Source organism: Mauremys reevesii, linkage group 4 (genome assembly GCF_016161935.1).
Source record: "Mauremys reevesii isolate NIE-2019 linkage group 4, ASM1616193v1, whole genome shotgun sequence".
Taxonomy (NCBI): Eukaryota; Metazoa; Chordata; order Testudines; family Geoemydidae; genus Mauremys; species Mauremys reevesii.
This window is the reverse complement of record NC_052626.1, coordinates 79,227,336-79,246,060: the sequence shown is the minus strand read 5'-3', so window position 1 is coordinate 79,246,060 and position 18,725 is coordinate 79,227,336. Positions and strand designations below refer to the sequence as shown.

At 43.3% G+C, this 18,725-nt stretch overlaps 1 long non-coding RNA gene across 3 annotated transcripts; it reads left to right on the top strand.

Moving 5' to 3' along the window:
- The first annotated feature begins 10,231 nt into the window (after positions 1-10,231).
- LOC120404862 lies at positions 10,232-16,992 on the top strand. 3 transcript variants are annotated; one of them, XR_005598222.1, is made up of 3 exons: positions 10,232-10,426; positions 11,926-12,032; positions 15,021-16,992. It is a non-coding gene; the product is annotated as an uncharacterized LOC120404862 (long non-coding RNA). The 3 variants fall into 3 exon arrangements; XR_005598223.1 differs by lacking the exon at positions 10,232-10,426 and adding an exon at positions 10,544-10,572; XR_005598221.1 differs by lacking the exon at positions 10,232-10,426 and adding an exon at positions 10,620-10,808.
- Positions 16,993-18,725: the final 1,733 nt, after the last annotated feature.

Genomic DNA, 18,725 nt, shown 5'->3' with positions numbered 1-18,725 from the left:
GGGACTATTGTGATCATTTAATCTGACTTCCTATATAGCACAGGCCATAGAACGTATAGAAAATAGTTCCTAGTGCATATCTTACCAGGGTTGGTGGTGGAGTCTAGCTGTCTGGGGTTTGTGGCCCAGGTCAGTGGAGGATCCATGAAGACAATGGCAAATCCAATCAGCGTGACATTTACTACCTAACAACTAACAACTCCGGATGGCCCATCTTTCCTGGAAGCCAGCCGTGTTTGACCAGCTGGACAACAAAGGACTGAGGAGGGGCCAGGTGGGACTAGCTCAGGAATTTGAAAAAGAGGACAAAGGGGCACAGCAGAAGCCAAGAGTGGACACTGTTTGGCTGGGGCTCTGGGTATCCAGAATGGACCATGCTATAACTTTCTTTTCTCTGTGCTAACCAAGAACTTTCTATGCTGTGTTCCAGACATCTAAGAAACCCTACTGCTTTTACAATACTGGCTGAGGATATGTCTACACTACGAAATTACTCCGATTTTACAGAATTCGATTTTTGGCAACAGAATGTATAAAGTCGAGTGCATGCGTCCACACTAAGCACATTAATTTGGCAGTGTGCATCATAGTACTGAGGCTAGTGTCGACTTCCAGAGTGCTGCACTGTGGGTAGCTATCCCATAGCTATACCATAGTCAGGGCCACTCAGAGAGGGGGGCAAGTGGGGCAATTTGCCCTAGGCCCCAGGCCCCGCAGGGGCCCCCACGAGAGTTCTTTGGGGCCTCTGGATCGGGGTCCTTCACTCGCTCTGGGAGCCCCGGAAAACTTCTTCCGCTCTGGGTCTTTGGCAGCAATTTGGCAGCGGGGGGTCCTTTTGCTCTGGGACCCGCTGCTGAAGTGCCGGGTCTTTGGTGGCAATTCAGCAGCGGGGGCCCCCTGCCGCCGAAGACCCCAGGGCCTCTGAATCCTCTGGGCGGCCCTGCCCATAGTTCCTGCAGTCTCCCCCGCCCATTGGAATTCTGGGTTGAGATCCCATTGCCTGATGGGGCAAAAAACATTGTTGCGGGTGGTTCTGGGTACATGTCATCAGGCCCCCCTCTCCCTCCCACCCTCCCTCTATGAAAGCAATGGCAGACAATCGTTTCGCGCCTTTTTTCCTGGGTTACCTGTGCAGACGCCATACCACGGCATGGAACCCGCTCAGCTGACCATCACCGTATGTCTCCTGGGTGCTGGCAGATGTGGGACTGCATTGCTACACAGCAGCAGCTCATTGCCTTTTGGCAGCAGACGGTGCATTATGACTGGTAGCCATTGTCTTCGTACTCCTGGGTGCTCTTTTAGACAATCTCGGTGAGGTCTGTCAGGGGCACCTGGGCAGACATGGGAGTGACTCAGCCAGGTCATTCCCATCTTCTGGCGAGGAGCCAGGAGGTGACGATGGCTAGCAGTCGTAATGCAGCATCTTCTGGTGAGCATCCAGGAGGTGACAATGGCTAGCAGTCATAATGCAGCACCTTCTGCCGAGCACCCAGGAGATGACGATGACTAGCAGTCGTACTTCACTGTCTGCTGCCAGCCTAAGACGTATAAGATAGATGGAGTGGATCAAAACAAGAAATTGACCCAATTTGTTTTGTATTCATTTGCTCCCTCCTCCCTCCCTCCCTCCGTGAAATCAATGGCCTGCTAAACCCAGGGTTTTGAGTTCAATCCTTGAGGGGGCCATTCTGTGTGACAGTTGTTTGTGTTTCTTCTTGATGCAAAGCCACCCCCTTTGTTGATTTTAATTCCCTGTAAGCCATGTCGTCAGTCACCCCTCCCTCCGTCAGAGCAACGGCAGACAGGGTAAGGTTCCAGCAGTGGGTTGGCTGACGACCAGGATGGGAAAATAGGGGGAGGCTGACAGAAGCCCCTGGGTATATATTGAAATGATCATAGAATTACCTGCACTGTACACTTATCTGCCAGCAACATTCAGACAGTTAATAATAAAGTTGCGGTCTAATTAAACCACATCCAGTGTCTCCTGTCATCCCCCCAGTACAGCCGAATAATGCCACACTAACCTGATCTGATGTGACTTGCCAAGCATTTCTGCTCTTGAGCAGCAACAGCACACACTTCTCCTGCCCACCACTCCACAAAAGGAATTTGTGAAACGAAAACGTAAGAGTGGTAAGAATCTAGTCTCCCTGGACAAAAGAGCCTCTCACTAATGTGGGTTTCTCCTGCAGATGAAAGATTACAGTATGAAATACTAATAATGAAGATGTGCGCACAGGCACCTAATGCTCTAGAAGAGCCATTATGAAAGCCAAGCACATCACTGCTTCATTCTGCAATCATATTTCCCCCTGTTCTATTTATTGTAGCTATTCACTTGGATTCCAATTAATTTCATTCAAAAAGATCCAAAGCTGTTTTTTTCTCTGTCCCCCAGTATACCTCACAGCCAAAGAGTTTCTCCACACAGGTTCTCATGTGGGAGAGTTTTTGGATATTGAAAATACCCACTTCGCAAGGAAGTTACTTTTTAATAAGTGACAAGAACACAGTTCTTTCCAAAGCTACTTTTGACAACTTATATGATTCTAAGTTAATAGAAGATGCTGTGTTATCTGCCTTTAGTAGAGGAGAATAAGGCAAAAAGGAATTGAATGGAGGAAAAGGCTCTGAGTGCAACATGACAAACTCGGGGATTGAATCAAAGTGACATGCATGCAGATGGATCATCTGTGATTTGAAAAAAGTCTCAAATGGTTGTACCTGTGCTTAAGTCATTATCTGCCAGATATTCAGAGGAACTGAAGTTTGTTTTACATCATTCACCTCAACAGCACACAGTAAATCTTTACATTACATTCAACACAGTTATTCTAGCACAGTTCTAAAAGCTCCCTCCTAGGCGTTAAACATTTATATTGCTCTGTGCCACATCTTTCATGCCAGCCTCCTCCGAAAGTTATTATAGAAGGAAGTTTAGCTGCTTTAGTGATGCAGTCTGTTTTGTATCTATTAATTTCACAGTGTGGCTGGTTCACTCACTTTCTAACCCTCTCCCATCCCATTCCACCTACCAACTCACTCAAACAAGATTTAATTTCTTTCAGAGGATATTAGCTACAAATCCCAACTGCACATTTACCCACCCTGCCTGTTAGTTTAACTCAGCTCCTTGCTTCTGCTGCAGCTGCAGTTCTAATTAGCTTGCTGGTCGGGGTCAGACCTGTCCTTCTTGGATTTCAATGGGCTATGACACCACAGTGTACTAGGCCCCTGCACCAAATTGGATAGGTGTTTTAAATAATAATGCTTCAAGAGCAGAGGAGAAGAAGAGATGGAAAAGGACACATCTATGTCTCGTTTTTATTTGTTCCCCCACTTGATTAACATTTCATCTGACTTTGAATTCATTAAGAATCTTCAACTTGCTCCACCGTAGATAAGGAAAGATTTTTTTTCCTGTTTAAAATAAATAAATAAATTTGGGTGTAGGAAGACGGGGGCTAGCAGCAGTTGTAAAACCGCTTAGGTTATTATTGGGAGCTGGGCTCCTGTTGCCAAGCAACTGCTGTTTGTGGAGCCAGCAGGAAGTTTGTGCACTTGTACAGAGCAGGTATGAGCTGGATTCCCAGAGACAATGGGATTTTGTATGGTGAGGGGGTTTTGTACATTCATTTCCCACTCATTGCTAAATACAAATGTTAGAATCACTCTCTGCCTTTTGCGGAACAATGATGCATGAGTTGTTAATTAGGCAGTGAGGGTGTTGGTAGGATGAATGTCTTTGCAAATTATCCTGCACACAGGAAATCACTTTGCTTTGTATTTCCTTCAGAAAAGCAGTTGCCACTTGCTGCTGCTCTAATCTGATGTATTTTTGTTGCTGTGGGCTGCACAAGCTCTTTATTAGAACTTCTTTGAATAATACATTTTGAACTTGACCTTGCTTTCCTACCTGAGGCAAAACTATTGATTTCAATAGGCATTTTGCGTGAGGAAGGGCCATGGGACTAGATACTTGTAGCACAAGCATGCATATATCAATCTATCTACATGCACACAGGTCATCTTTAGGACCAAAGTTCGGCTCAAGTAAATTCAAGGTCTCCAGCAAAGTCATTTGAATGGGGATCTCCTTCTGCATGATCCAGGATTCTATGTGTGATCTGTCCCAAACTGCTCTGCCATGTGCAAGCTGGGAGAAGACAGGGACTATGCCCGTAGCTATTGCATGTGTTTAAGGATGCAGGGGGCAAAGGGATAATAGATCAAGATTTCTTTCTAAACAGGAGGAGGATGTGTGTGAAGGGAAACCTGTGCTATACTCCTGCCAGCTCCCCCACTGGAGCTGCATTTGGAAGAAATATCCCTAGTTTCAAGAGGGCTCCAGTTAGCCTCATACAGCCTAGAGTCACCACAAAGCAGCTTGTATACCACACATTATGCTGGCTTTCAAACTCACTTTGATCATGTGAAAGCCCCCTACAGCTGCTAATGGTGTTTCCATTCCCTGATCTGTAGTCTCAGACTGTATTTCCCATTTATTGAAACCTCATAAATTCACTTAGAATGTTCCACTGATAGAACCAATCTAACTGGTATAGTTCCCCTAAAAATCACTGGAAAATCAGTAACTTATAAACTCCACCAGGAGTCTCACAATGTCCCATAAACTGTTACAGAATAGTTATGGAGGTTTTCTGCAATGAGGAGGACCTGTTTACATGAGAGAGTACAAATGGATCTCATAGAGGTTGTTTAGAGACTTTATTTATCTTCAGTATCTCATCTTCATTAGATTAGCATAACAAAATCCCTCAAAGCAGCAAAGAGTCTTGTGGCACCTTATAGACTAACAGACAATAGGTGCCACAAGACTCTTTGCTGCTTTTACAGATCCAGACTAACACGGCTACCCCTCTGATACTTAAAATCCCTCAAAAAGTTTATGAAGTCTTTGGTTCTTTTCCCTTCTCTGGTTACTATTGGAAGTAATGTTTAAAGTAGAGGATTTTTTGGAAGGTTGTGGAATAAGAACACTTCTTGTAACTTTTATCCTGGTTATGATGGAAATGTTCTCTCAAAGAGATATTGCAGCATAACCTAAATGTCATAAAACATCGATTCTCCTCTGGAAGTTCATTCGATAGCCTCATTCCTTGACCAAGAATGCTGAGCTTTCGGTCATTAACTCTGTGTTGAACCCTTCACGTATACTGACAGGATTGTATTATTTTGGATATACTGTTCAAAACATTTTGGATAATAAAATGTATCTGAAAAGGCAACAAAAATCACCTTCAGAGAATGGTTAAGAAATTCAAGCTGGATGCTAGTTGCCTTTGGGGTCTGCCTGAGGATCTCTAAACATCTGGCAACTGTGTGCATCAGGAATTTTTGTATATGTTAGGGACAGTTTAAATTGCAATGAAGAACTAAATTTGGGGTTCCGACTCAGCTCCAATTCTGATTGTTATTTTATTAATATTATATTACTATCACTATTATATTAATTCCAACCTCCAATATCAAGGTGGGAGGGGGAGAGGGAGAGAGAGAAAGAAAGAGTAACTGACATTTTATCATCTTTTTGGATCAGGCATTTCTGATTTCACAATGAAATCAGGCAGTGAAATCAAATCAAACAGCAGCTAGGGACAGTTGATCCTATTTCAAAATCTGAAGGAAATGGAAACAACTGGTGATTTTATTAAGAGTAGGAGATGTATACATTAGAGGTTAATTAAAACTGCAGGAGAGAGCATTCCAGTTCCATCTGGGTCCAAAGGAACATTGTCTGGATATCAAGCCAAAAGCACATCACTGGAATAAACTCCCATTGATCAATCATGTCCTAAAGGACATGATGTTATTGCTAGCTGCTAGTGGATGATTTAGCTGTATATAATTTAACCTTTTATCAGGTGTCATACTCACACTGCAAGGAACATACATGGATTGTTAATGCTTATTGAAGCTTAGATCTACATGGGGGAAGGGAAGGGAGTTTTGTATTGTACTGGGGGCTGAATTCTGCTGTCTCCTGGGTGCATGCTGCTATTAAATTTTCAGCCTTGTAACCTGTGAGATGGATGCATAGGGCCTTATATCAGTGCCCTTCTTTACAATTATATCCATGTAGCAGGGTGCTGGTGCACAAGCACCTAATTAGCCCCTGCTCAGCCAGCCTCAATCAGGGGAAATAGATTGGGGCTGGGGAGAAGGCTGGTGCCTGGCCTCAGGAACTGGCTGCACCTGTGGGCCTGCTCAGAGGAGAGCTATAAAGGCTGGCTGGCAGCCAGTGTAAAGGGGGGATTGGCCAGGGAAGGGGGAGTCTCCAGAGAGAAGGGAGAACTCCTGTAAAGAGGAGACCAAAGCCTTGTAAACTTTGTATATAGTGTTGCTGGTGGTGGGTACTAGATGTAAATAAAAACCATGGGTGCTGCAAAAGAGAAGACTGAAGGTGCTTTACTAAAGGAGCCCGGAGCAGCGGGGAGGCAGGCCAGGAAAGGACCCGGTTACAATCCAAAGAACTACTACTAATGTTGCAATACAATGACATTTATTTTTTCTGGGCTTTGGTTAATTCATTCATTTTAGCTTCAATATTCACCAAAAGAAAGGAAGTGCTTCGTGAAGCTCAAAAGCTTGTCTCTTACATCAACAGAAGTTGGTCCAATAAAAGACTTTCTCACCCACCTTGTCTTAAGAAAAGAAATGACATTTACAGAACCATTATCTTTTTTTTCTCCCCTTCAGATTTTTGCTCATTAATCTCTTTACAGATTGAGACCACTGGCATGCATTCTTTAGCACGATTTATAGCATGCATAGACAGGGCCTTTCTTCAGGTGTACAACAAAGCAATTAACAACCCTCTGTTGAAATACAAATGACAGGAGCATGTGACTGATGCTTACATTTACATCTTGTCTCATTCTGGGATCATTTAAAATCTAATTAATCCCTTTGTTTGCGGTTTTCTTAGTCACAGGGCCTGGTTTGTTCCTTCAACTTACATGCATGAAAAGCCAGGTATATCTGGAATCAGAAGGGCCAGGGAAAGCGGTGGATCCAGAGCATCATCATTTATTTCCCCCAACATGCTAGACCCCCTTGCAAGTGGACCAAGATGTTGTGTCTGTGCAGGTCAGGAGGGTTTGGGCTAGTGAGCAAATTGCTCTTTGCAGCATCATTCCCCTTCAGATCATAATATCTTATGCTGGGTTGCTCCTCCTCATAGTGACCTTTCACCATTAGGAAGTGGGAGATTTGAGAAGCAGTTGCTGGGGGGGACCACAAGAGCTGTGCACTCATTGTGGGAAGGAGCGGGGGCAAGGCTTACTAAGGCCCTGGCTATACCTGCAGCTGTAGAGCGCTTTGGGTTAAACCAACCTTCGGAGAGCGCACTACAGAAAGCGCTCCAGTCTGTCCACACTGGCAGCTGCAAGCGCACTGGCATGGCCACATTTGTGGCACTTGCAGTGGCATTGGGAGTGGTGCATTATGGGCAGCTATCCCAGCGTTCAAGTGGCTGCAACGTGCTTTTCAAATGCGGGGGGTGGGGTGGAGTGTGTTGTTAGTATGTGGGGAGAGAGAGAGTGGGTTTTTGGAGTGCTGAGAGTGTGTCAGCACACTGTCTTGTAAGTTCAGATCCCCCTAGCCCCTCCGCCTCTCACTCACTCAGTAAACATTTGCTTTGCCCCATTGCAGATAAGCAGCTGCTGTCTGAAATGGAGCTCTGAAAAGGCACTTTCGCATTCCTCAGCTGATTTCACAACAAAGAGAAGAGAGGCCACTTGACTTAAGGGGATTATGGGACATTTCTGGAGGTCAGTCAGAATGCTGTAACTGAACTCCCTGTTTACACTGTCCCTGGGGCCTCTCAGCGAATACACAACAGCTGTTATCCCTCTCGTGGAGGTGGAGCACGAGGAGCGCTCTGCCTATTGTGTTCTGGGAAGTGGGCGGGCGGAAGCCCGCCCACTGCTAAAGGATCCCCCCCCAGCCTAAGGGGAGGATCTACGGGACCTCAAAACCCAACTGAGTTCGGGGAACACCAGGAGCGCTCTAGCCAGGGAGTCAGAGTGCTCTATGTGCCTTGCCTGTGTGGACGGGGAGTAAGGTAGAGCACTCTGGGAGGCTTTATTACTGTATAAAGTGCCAGTGTAGCCAAGACCTAAGAGTAAAGCCCATTCTCTGCCCCTCTGACAGAATCATTAGGAAGAAACTACAAAGTTTTTGCTTACAGTTTCCTGTCCCCCACTCAAAGCCTATACGGGATGATCTGACCTAAGGAAAGGTTCAGGTGAAGACCAAGGTGGGAGGATAAATGGAGCCGCAGCACCAACTCAGATGTTTCTTGGGTGATGGGAAATTCTGGTGTCCCCCATCAGCAGGGATCCCGTTCCAGTCTCTGCTCACCCCCTCACTCCTCCCATAGGGACCTTCTGCTGGGGAGTCACTCCTCTTACCCACTTAGAGCATGAGCTGGTGCTGCCAGGAGTCAAGTTCTTGATGGATTCTCCAGCGCTCTGTCCTATAGGTACAGACTCTCTGCACCTTGTCACACCACCATTTGGAATAGCTGGCCCCCCAGATTTGAGCAGCATTGCAATCCTGTCTGCCAGGTTGCCATGCCACTCGCAGAAATTTGGCCCAGTCACCACTGAATCTGAGTGGAGGGATGGCTGGGTCAAATATCAGTGGCGTAGTGACCACACAGCTGGAGTGACACTCATGCTCCTGACTGCTCCAGCAACAGCCATACTGATTTAATATGGGACCACTGCTTAGAAGTGACCAGGCCGCTCTCCCCACCTCCACACACCCCCAAGCTCCACAGCCTATGGAACACTGAGCAAAGGCAAAAATCTTGGGAGAGGGGGAAAGGGGCAAAATGCCCCCTCCCAGTCACCACTGATTGGAGTCACTGAAATGGAGGAAGCTGACTGTAGTGTAAGAAGAGATCATGAGGCTATCAGGTACTGCTAGGGTTGCCAATTTTGGTTGGATGTATTCTTGGAGGTTACATCCCAAGACATAATCTTTAATCCCTGGAGACTCCAGGACAATACTGGAGGGTTTGCAATCCTGTGTACTGCCTCTCTCAGAGCCCGTCTCTCATCAGATCTTCAGAGCAGCACAAAGAGGTCAAAACAAAAAACCCAAAAAAACCTCCCCAAAAATCCCTGACCACTCCCCAAATACCACAAGCTAGTGACAACAAATGAAAAGGCTGTCTGTGGTATGGTTGACCTGGGACCATGCCAGCTAGATGAATTCCTAAAAGATGAGAAGGAAAATACCTTAGGTATCGTTCTTGTGTTTCTTTAACTTCCTGCACACATCCCAAAGAGACTGCATTTGCCCTAATACAAATCCAGCTCATATCAGCATCATAAACTGAGTGATAGATGCATGCTCCTAAATGTGAGTTGATAAAGTAGAACTAAACTGCTGAATGGTTAACACAAAAAAGTCCATAAGCAGCTGGGTCTTTTCTGTCATATCCTTAATCAATAGAATATTTTACCTCCTTTAATGTGTTGAGTCTTCATAAGACTTTGTTAAGAAATGGTTTGAAAAAACTGAGAAATTAGGATAGAAATTAGGAAGGCTAGCTAAATAAAAGTGAAAGGACAATAAGAAGAGGGAAATTTAAGGAGAACATATCACAAAGATTTCTTTGCATATTAAATTGAAAAGGTTTCCCAGGTGAAATTGTAGAAGCCTCATTCATTAGGATATTTGAAATTGAAATGGACAAAGGATTAGTTAATTTAAAAAAAAAATCTTGCACTAGCTAGTGGGGGGACAAGCTAAATAAGCTAAAAGATTTTCTACTTCACATTTCTATTACACTAATAGTTTAGTTTAGCTATTTAGGGAACAGCCTCTCTCCTTTCCAAAGCTATGTCTTTGTTTCTAGGGTTCACTCTGTTTCCTCTCTTCTCAAGGAGCCCTATTGCTCTCTGTTTACAGCACACACTGTTTCTCTGTCTCTGCTCGCTATTGGTAACAGAGAGTTCAGAAAAACACAGTTCAGTCAGTTTTAAGACTGTTCCTAGATCTCAGCCCTCCAAACTGCTCTGGTCACAGCCCAAACCTTGCAGGTAGCACCTGTGCTTCCTTTATAGTCTCATTCACTTAACCCAATTAGCAGCTTGTTCATTACCCATATGCAGTGTCTTTTCTCCAGACCACTGCATTTTAGTTTTTGTAACCCATTGTGACAGTACATTGGCAAAGCTTGTGTTGCTACTGGGAGTTCCAGCCACATGCTTGTCACTATTTAGAAATGGGGTTTTATTGTGTCATCATTTCTACCTATCAATTTATAGTACCATTAGCCCCTTCATTTCTACTTAGCTTTTAAAATTAAGAAAGGAGGTAAAAATCAATAGCAGCTGAGCTAGCAGGAGCAGATGTCTGGTAGAGGCCGGATCAATGCATAGAGGTGAGCTTATGGGGGAGCAGCAGCAGGTGTGAACAGTCAGTCAATGCAGCTGCAGTTTTGCTAGCTGGCTGAAAGGGGGGAGCTGCAGTTACATGCAGTGGATTACTGCCAGGAAGATGTTTTGAGCCTTCAGGAAAAGAGCAGAAGTCAGTGGTGGAATTGCAGAACTGGCTCAATACAGAGGGAAGTTTACCCTGTAGCTCTTTGACATTTTCCAGTTGTTCCCAGTGTACTATTTTAATAGGGTTAAAAATTGAATCAGATGTTGGCTTTTTTCATTGGAGAAATACTGTCTGAACAGAGATTTCTCATACACCATCAGATATAATCAGCACATGCTTCCTCCATTGCCTGCTACAGTTGAACACCAGTGTTAGTATTGGTAAGGGGAAGGGAACTCAGAGGGACTGTCCCTGGTCACTCCCATACATTTGACTGACTATGGCCTCTTGGGGCTATGGAATTATAGCAGAGCAGGAGAGGGTGTGTAGTTGTGGGTTTTTTCCCAAAAATCTTTTGTTAAGGAAACTTGACTTTTTCACCTAAACAAAAAATGTTCACAGAAAATTTTCATTGCTCTTTTTTGGTGTGTGTGTGGAAGTGAATATTTACCAAAATAATGAAGCTTCCAGTTTCAGTTCTCCGCTGGAATTTTTTTCCCCACAGGAAATTTAGGGGAAAACAAATTTCCTTCAAGAAATGATTGTTGTGTTTTCAACTAGAGTCCTAGCCAGCCTTCTTATAGTTCTGAAGGAGTGCTAGTGGCAGCATACTACCTGCTCCTGTATTGAGAGCCTGTATAAATACTAAGTATTATTATTTGCTTAGTTTTCATGTCGTGTTTGTAAATTACTTGTAAAGCCCTGAAAAACTGGCATTGTTGCTTTGTTATACAGACCGCACAATTGTATGGTCTTTTCATTCAACTTGGAGGGAAAAATGGCACAGTGCTACCTAAAATAGGAAGAAAAAAGACAGTGTGATATTTCTCTCTTCGTGAGAGTAATGAAAGAATAAATGTGGACTCCATTCATTTGACATTTTCACCATGACTTATGTATGTCAAATAGTTGCTTCAAAGATGTAAACCGGTGTCTAAATGGTAACTACTATGACTGAAATATCTCTGCAGAAGTTTCTTACATGACAAACTATAGAAAACAAGTTCTAGTATCACATGCTGGAGATTTTATGCAAAGCCCATGTTATGTGGTAACACTTTCAGTCACACTAAAGGGAATACATAAATTGCAAAAGGTGTCATAGGATAAAAGCTGAGATTTGAAAGAGAGAGCAACAGATCAATATTTCATGTTAACACATGACAAGACACTGAAGAGTTGCTTTATGAGAGTTCATTGATACCGAAACATACGGAAGGTTGAGTCTGCCATAATTGTACTAGTGCCAGAATTTTGCTGATCATTGGACAGTTTTAGATAAACGTTATAAAGCAAAGATGATACAGCTGTTAAGCCTCACCTTTTTACCTTGGCTAGGGAACTCTCTGAGAGAGCAGATGGTCCTGAGTTTCAAGCCATGAATCACTGTCATGGACTCTCCTTCAAGCTGTCTTAGAGTACGTGGAGTTGATAAACCCCGGAAGGTAACATTTTCATTACTATCTCTGTCACTCTGATTGAGCACTTTTGTAGCTGAAATGATCTTTATTACTACCATGCTAAGGCTCTAGAAATGAATAGAAAGTTTCAACTAATCACTGTGGGCTTGTCTTCATTATTGCTCTACATAGGTGCAGTGTGAAGACACACAGTGTAGACACCACTTTAAGTTGATGTAATTTATGTTGCTCAGGGAGGGTGGTTTTTTTACACCCTGAGCGACTAAGTTACATCAATTTAAGCAGTAGTGTAGACAAGCTCTATGATTCAGTATCTGATAGAGATTTCAAGGTTTTCACTTTACCACTCTTCTTGCTGCTCTGGAGTGATGGAGGAGGAGGAAAAGAAACTATATCTGTTTCATTGCATTTATGCAAACTTATTAACAAAAAGAGAGAGATCCACATTTTGTGTATGCTGAGGAGATGAAGTGATGCAATGTGCAACATCATAGATACAGGTATATTTCAAATAGGCTATCCCCATTTTTGACATCCTCATCTACGCATACCTGAGGAAGTACCCCAACTTGTGGATACTAGCCCAAGCTTTCCAAGACTACAGAAATGGGCAAATGGAGCTTGAGGAGAAGGAAATTGAGAGAGGAAGGACAAACACCAAGGAGAATGGAAGCCCCTAGATCCAAATCATGGAAATCAACTGAAGAGATGATTGTGCTTAGAGTTAAGAAAGAGAAAAACAGGGTTGGAGAATTCAGGGGATCAGACAAGTTGGGAGAAAAGGGAAAATATCTGACTGGGCTGCGCAGTATTGGGATTCCCTTCAAGACCTTTTCCATTCAGCTTATCCAGAACACCTTCTTCAGTTCTGGGAGAACACTTCATGCAGTTCTCTGGGATCCAAAAAACTCAGTTTAACTCTAGATTTCATCACCCATGTTCCTTTACTTTGCATACAGCAAAGCTACAGTTGACCAGACTCAAGTATATAGGGTAGGCATAAGGTAGACCACACATCCGATGTTACCTAGAAACCTTCTCCCTTCATATACATTTACACATCTCATTGCATTTGCTGTACATTACATCACACATTTTTGGGTTCACTTGATTACTTTGCTGGAACCAATCCCTGTGCAGCATGCTTTATCTATGCATTGTCCTTGCTCCACCTCCTCTGTACATTCCTAACTTATCTTGTTCATTGTTAGCAAATAATTCCCTGGATGTTCTCCCTCTTATCTTAGCTTGTTCAGACAGTCTGTCTTTTTAGCCTATTGACCTATTTACTTTAGCCAAATGATTAAAGCTACGATTTAGTCACAGACATCGCGAAAGTCATGGAATTCATGACTTCCAGCCACCTCTGTGACTTCAGCCTGCAGTGGTTGGAAGCTGCAGGGTCCCCCGCCTCCAGTGGGGGCAGGGAGCTGTGGGGTCCCCCTGGTGCCTCTGGTAGAGGGTCACCAGTGGGAGAACCCCCCGGCCGCCGGCAGCAGCAGAAGAACACCCCAGCCCCCAGCCACTGGCGGCAGTGGAGGAATCTCTAAACCCCCGGCAGAGGCCCCCCTGTGGGGGAACCTTGGGCCTGAGCCCTGGCTGCCACTGGCAATGGCAGGAGAATCCCTGAGCCCCAGCTGCTGCGGACAGAGGGGAAATCCCTGAATCCCCAGCAGAGAACCCCCAAGTCCCCGGCCTCCAGCAGGGGAACTCCTGAGGCCCCGGCTGCTGTGAGAGCCCTCAGCTGTTGTGGGTGGCAGGGGGTTCCCTGAGCCCCTGGCAGAGGACCCCTGGTGGGGGAAGCCCTCCAGTGGTGGCGGCAGTGGGGGAATCCCTGAGGCCCTGGCCGATGGTGGCAGGAGAATCCCCGAGCCTCTGACCACCGCGGGAATCCCACAGCTCCTGGCTCCCATAGGCAGTGGGGGCCCCTGGAGTGGCAGGGGTATCCCGCAGGCCCAGCTGCTACAAGCTGCTCCTAGCCCCTGCACACCTGCCCCACTTCAGGCAGTTTGGGGACTCACAGATCCCCATTTTGTCAGGTATATTTTTAGTAAAAGTCAGGGACAGGTCACAGTGTCCATGATTTTTTTCTTTTTTTGCCTGTGACCTGTCCCTGACTTTTACTAAAAATATTCATGACAAAATCTTAGCCTTACTAATGATCTATTTACCTCCCTTATTCTATCCTCTAAGAAATGAAGTCTCCCTTCATGTGTTAACTACTCATGTCTGGCCAGGCATCAGCTACAGGAGGAAGAAGAATGTTATTGCCACCTAATTAAAAATTGTGAATATCTGAGTGACCTGAAGAATCTTGAACAAATTCAGAAATGTATCCCTTTATGTAACCATCATAGGTTACAAAACGGTAGTTCCAATCCAACTTCGTGAGCACTTCAGGACAGGAACATAACTACCCTAGGGCAAATCTTGTTCCCTTTCTCATAGGGAAGAGGAACTAGTGGATTCCACTGCATTGTGACTAGTGGGGGCAGAAAATGCATCTCACAGAACTCTGCTCTGTCAGGGCTTTATTCTTGCCATAGTGGGAGCATAGGCGTGTTTGGATGGTCTTGGTGAGAATGCAGCTGAGAGCATTTCCATTGGAGAGGAGCTTATGGACAATTTGTGGCATTGCAGACACTTTCTTGATGGGCTTCCCTTTGCCACGGGACCTGTTCCTTAATTACATCTAATGTAATCATTGGTGGAATCCAATTCTTGGACTTGCAGTTACCTGTCCCTATATTTTCAGTCAATGCATTTGATTGGCCATAGAGCAAGCTAGATTTGATTAGTAGGGAATATTTGTGTGTTCTTTTTCCTCTTATGGTTACAGAGTATGATTTGAATTAACTTTTTCTTTCTTCTTATAAACTCCACTGAAGAAATTAGGGGAAAAAAACCATAGGTTGGTTCATTTAACACCATAACCTAATGGATCAGATCAAAAAAATCTCCAGGCTGTTCTGAGATATGAGAAAGCCAAAGTTTGATTTCATTTCTCCACAGAGTTGTGAGATGTGACATGGAAAAGTGCTAAGAAGAACTGAGCTGTATAGTGTGAGCTCTGACAGAAAACATGAAGCATATGAAGCTGAAAAAGAAAAGGCCAAGTAGCCAAGTAGTTGGTATTCAGGCTACTTTCTCCAGTCGAGTTTGTTGTGTGCAGCAATACGGCACTCTGTCTATGGGTATCTTACAGCCTGGAGTACAGTAGACAAAAATTGCAGTTTAAGATGATACATCTGAACCTTTTGCTAATAATCCACTATATCTAACACTGGTCTCTACTGTAGTTACTGTGGTACAGACTGCATGGCATGGCAGGTCCCGATTAGATGGGGGAACATGTTAGAAAGCAGCAAGTGAAAAAAGGCGTGGACTCAGCTGTAAGTTGAAAAATACCATCAAACACATGGGAAATCCTTTGCCTTCTTAACAAGAGGTTATATATTAATTTAGTGTAATTGTGTTTTATCCACGTAAATGTGCCCAAAGGTCTAGGCATCAGGTGCATGATTTTACAGATGAATAACAAACTTGCTATTATTACATTACTACTTTAAATGGAAGGTGTTTTTCTTTTCTAGGCTGGTGAAAAGAATTATTACAAAAAACAAGTTTGCAAGTCAAGGCAGGCTTTTATGGATCTCCGTTGTTTCCGAGTAATACAACTGTTTTCATATTAAGAAAAATTGTGAAGCATCTGTTATTATGGTACACACCGGTATATTCTTTCAAGAAATGTATTTAATTTGCTTGCATCAAATATCTTTCCATTCTACTCCATATTTTAACAATGGCTGTTTGTAAAAGATTATATATGTGTAGACAGATGCACACACTTAATCCTTCTAAAACACCCTCCTTTTTCAGAAAACACTGTATAAACACTAAAAATTGTAACCTCATGACACTTCTGTGATGTGGATATTAAACTGAAGCACAGACAGGTGAAATGACTAGCCCAATTTTCTTCCCCAATGTTAGTATTCTATTAACTTTCTTACACCATGCCTATCACGTGATAAGAGGGCAGCACAGTATCTCAGATCTGAACTACAGAGGCACCAGAAACATGGAAGAAAAAGTCAAATGAACATTTCATACCCTTAAAAGAATAACTCTGTCTTTTGCGGTCAGGTATTCAAATGGACAAAATCACATGGGTGAAGGCTTTAATTTTTACCAACCCAGAACACCCATTGCCTAGTTTACATGTGACTGCTAGGGTCTAGACACCCTAGTGGGAGAACAGGGGATCTGAACCCAAAAGAGTAAGCAATTGAATCAACAGTTTATATAAAATATAATTGTGTATAAAAATATGTTGAGTAAGGTCTTTTATGAAAGCCTGCAATGTTCTGAATTTGATGGTCATTATGATATATAGACTGTGGTTATGAATCTGTGCATATAAGTATACAGAATACTATGCTCATGACCTGTACTGCAATTTCAAATACATCTCACAGCAGGGAGGTGCTTCTCCAAAGCCAAATGCTTACACAAAACCAGATGCAAGTAACAATCCATGGTACAACCCCAGAAGAGAAAAATGATGGACCATTACTGTTGGTGGGAAGACATTGGGACATCCTAACTGCCAAGTCGAGAGGCAATTTTCCCTAGCATGAATCACCATAGCCTGTGAGAAAGAAAAATACAAAACAAACAAACCTGCAAACCTTTAAGAGAGTCATGGTTTGAAGTGAAGGTGATCCAGAAACTTAGGGCGAACCTTTAAGTAGGAAGATGCCCATGAAATGCTGGATCACCTCTCTGACAGGGAGCATACTAGGAAACTGTTCAAAGGTAGTAGGTAACTTGTATTAGAAAAAATAATGTATCTAATAGAGAAGTGTACAATCTTGAAGTTGCCTCTTTGTTTGTTTTCTGTGCAACTTGTATATGTTTGCTTTTTCCTTTTCTTTCAGCTTGTGAATCTGTGGTTTTCCTATTAAATGCATTTTTTGTTTATTTTTACCCACACCTCTGTTGTGCAAATGCTGTGGAGTATGTATCCCAAAGTGAACTAAGTACTGGAGGCTGTTTTCACTCCTTTAGCAGTGATGAACCAGAGGGGGAAAGTCTGAATGTCTGGGAGTTAAGAGCTGGGAAAAGATGGATTTGAGGAAATGTGGGACTGCAAAGGCTGTTGGGGTCACCCTGTAAGGAGTAACTAGGCTGGTGGAAGCCAGGGTGAGACCTTTATGATTTTGGGCTGGCTACTGGTGTCAAGGCTTGGAGCCATAGCAGCAGAGTATTAAGGCATCTACAGTTGCAAGGTGTGGGGTGTTAGAACTCTGTGTTGAGCTGGGTGATCCCCGAACCACCGCACATGTAAGTTTTGCAAATTTTTCAAGAGAAAAATTCAACCCTGTACAGAGGATTAGGGCTTGGTCTAAGCACCACTGAAATCCATCACAAACTTTCAAAATAAGGTTAAGAGGTGCACAGCCCTTCTGCTGGCCTGCTGAACAGGAGTGAATTTCACCCCCAATGAATGCATGAACCTAGTCCAGGAGAAAGCAGCAAATCTTCTCACAATGGGAAACTAAAACAGTCACAGGAATTTTTTTGGCCGAATAAGGACTGAGTGAAATTTGAGAAAGGAATTCAGGAATTGGCCTGTAGTTGCTCTTGAACCTGGGGACAAATGACTTGATTCTGCTTTTACACTAGTGTAAACCAGGAGTAACTCCATTTCAGGCAATGACAATCAGATCCAAAGAGCCTTGAACTGATGTACCATAATCGGTCAGGTATAAAAGAGAAGGGGACAAAGATGGATAGCTGTACAGAGGGGTCCCTTAAATATTTTGATACATTTTCATCCTTTTTAATATAATAATTTAGGGGATTTGTCACATAATTACTTAAATATAAGAGATGTGCTAACTGTCTAAGGAAAAGGCTATCACGGGGCAGGTAAATCTTTTTATGAAAAAGAAGGCAAACAAAATTTTGACCTAAGTCAAAGTTTATAAAATATTGACTTGGATTATACTCGTTGTGGGAGTAATTTTACTTCAATCCCTCATTAGAGATTCAATCTCTCTTTATATTAGCTGATCAATCAGGCAATATCATTGAGTGGCAGGTGGGAATAAGGTCAAAACTGTAATATGCTTACCTTTGGACTCATTGAATAGCTGTTTTATAGCCCTTCAAATAGGACCACAGATCTTAATCATCAAATGATGGTCTGTCTAGACGCAGCCATGTGGAAACCAGAGAACATGGTGCCCCAATGGACTCATATGTAGATCCCACAGTACTAGTTAACTGTATCAAATTGTGTATATGGTTTTTTACTACTTTATTTCTTAATGGATCAGATTTTTAAGTACTCAGTACCCACAGCTGAGGCTAAATTTTCATAATTTCTTATGCTGTGTTCACTTGAAAATCTGGCCACTTATTTCGGTGGGAATTGAGCTGTTTCAAAAACCCCATTGAGGGTGCTGAGCCATACTGAAGATGCTAGCTATTGTGTTTTTTGCATGTCTGTCTTGTTACATTATATAAAATGTTTCATGATGAAATCTCATGCAGCAGCCTAATCCAGAAGGATAAACACCTGTTACTGGAACTATGAAACTTAATGACAAATGAAAAAGAGCACACATGTCACACAATCATTGAGTCTTTTTAGTGAGAAAAAGTTTTTCTCAACTAGCCCAAAATAACAGGCAAGGAAGTGAGCAATGA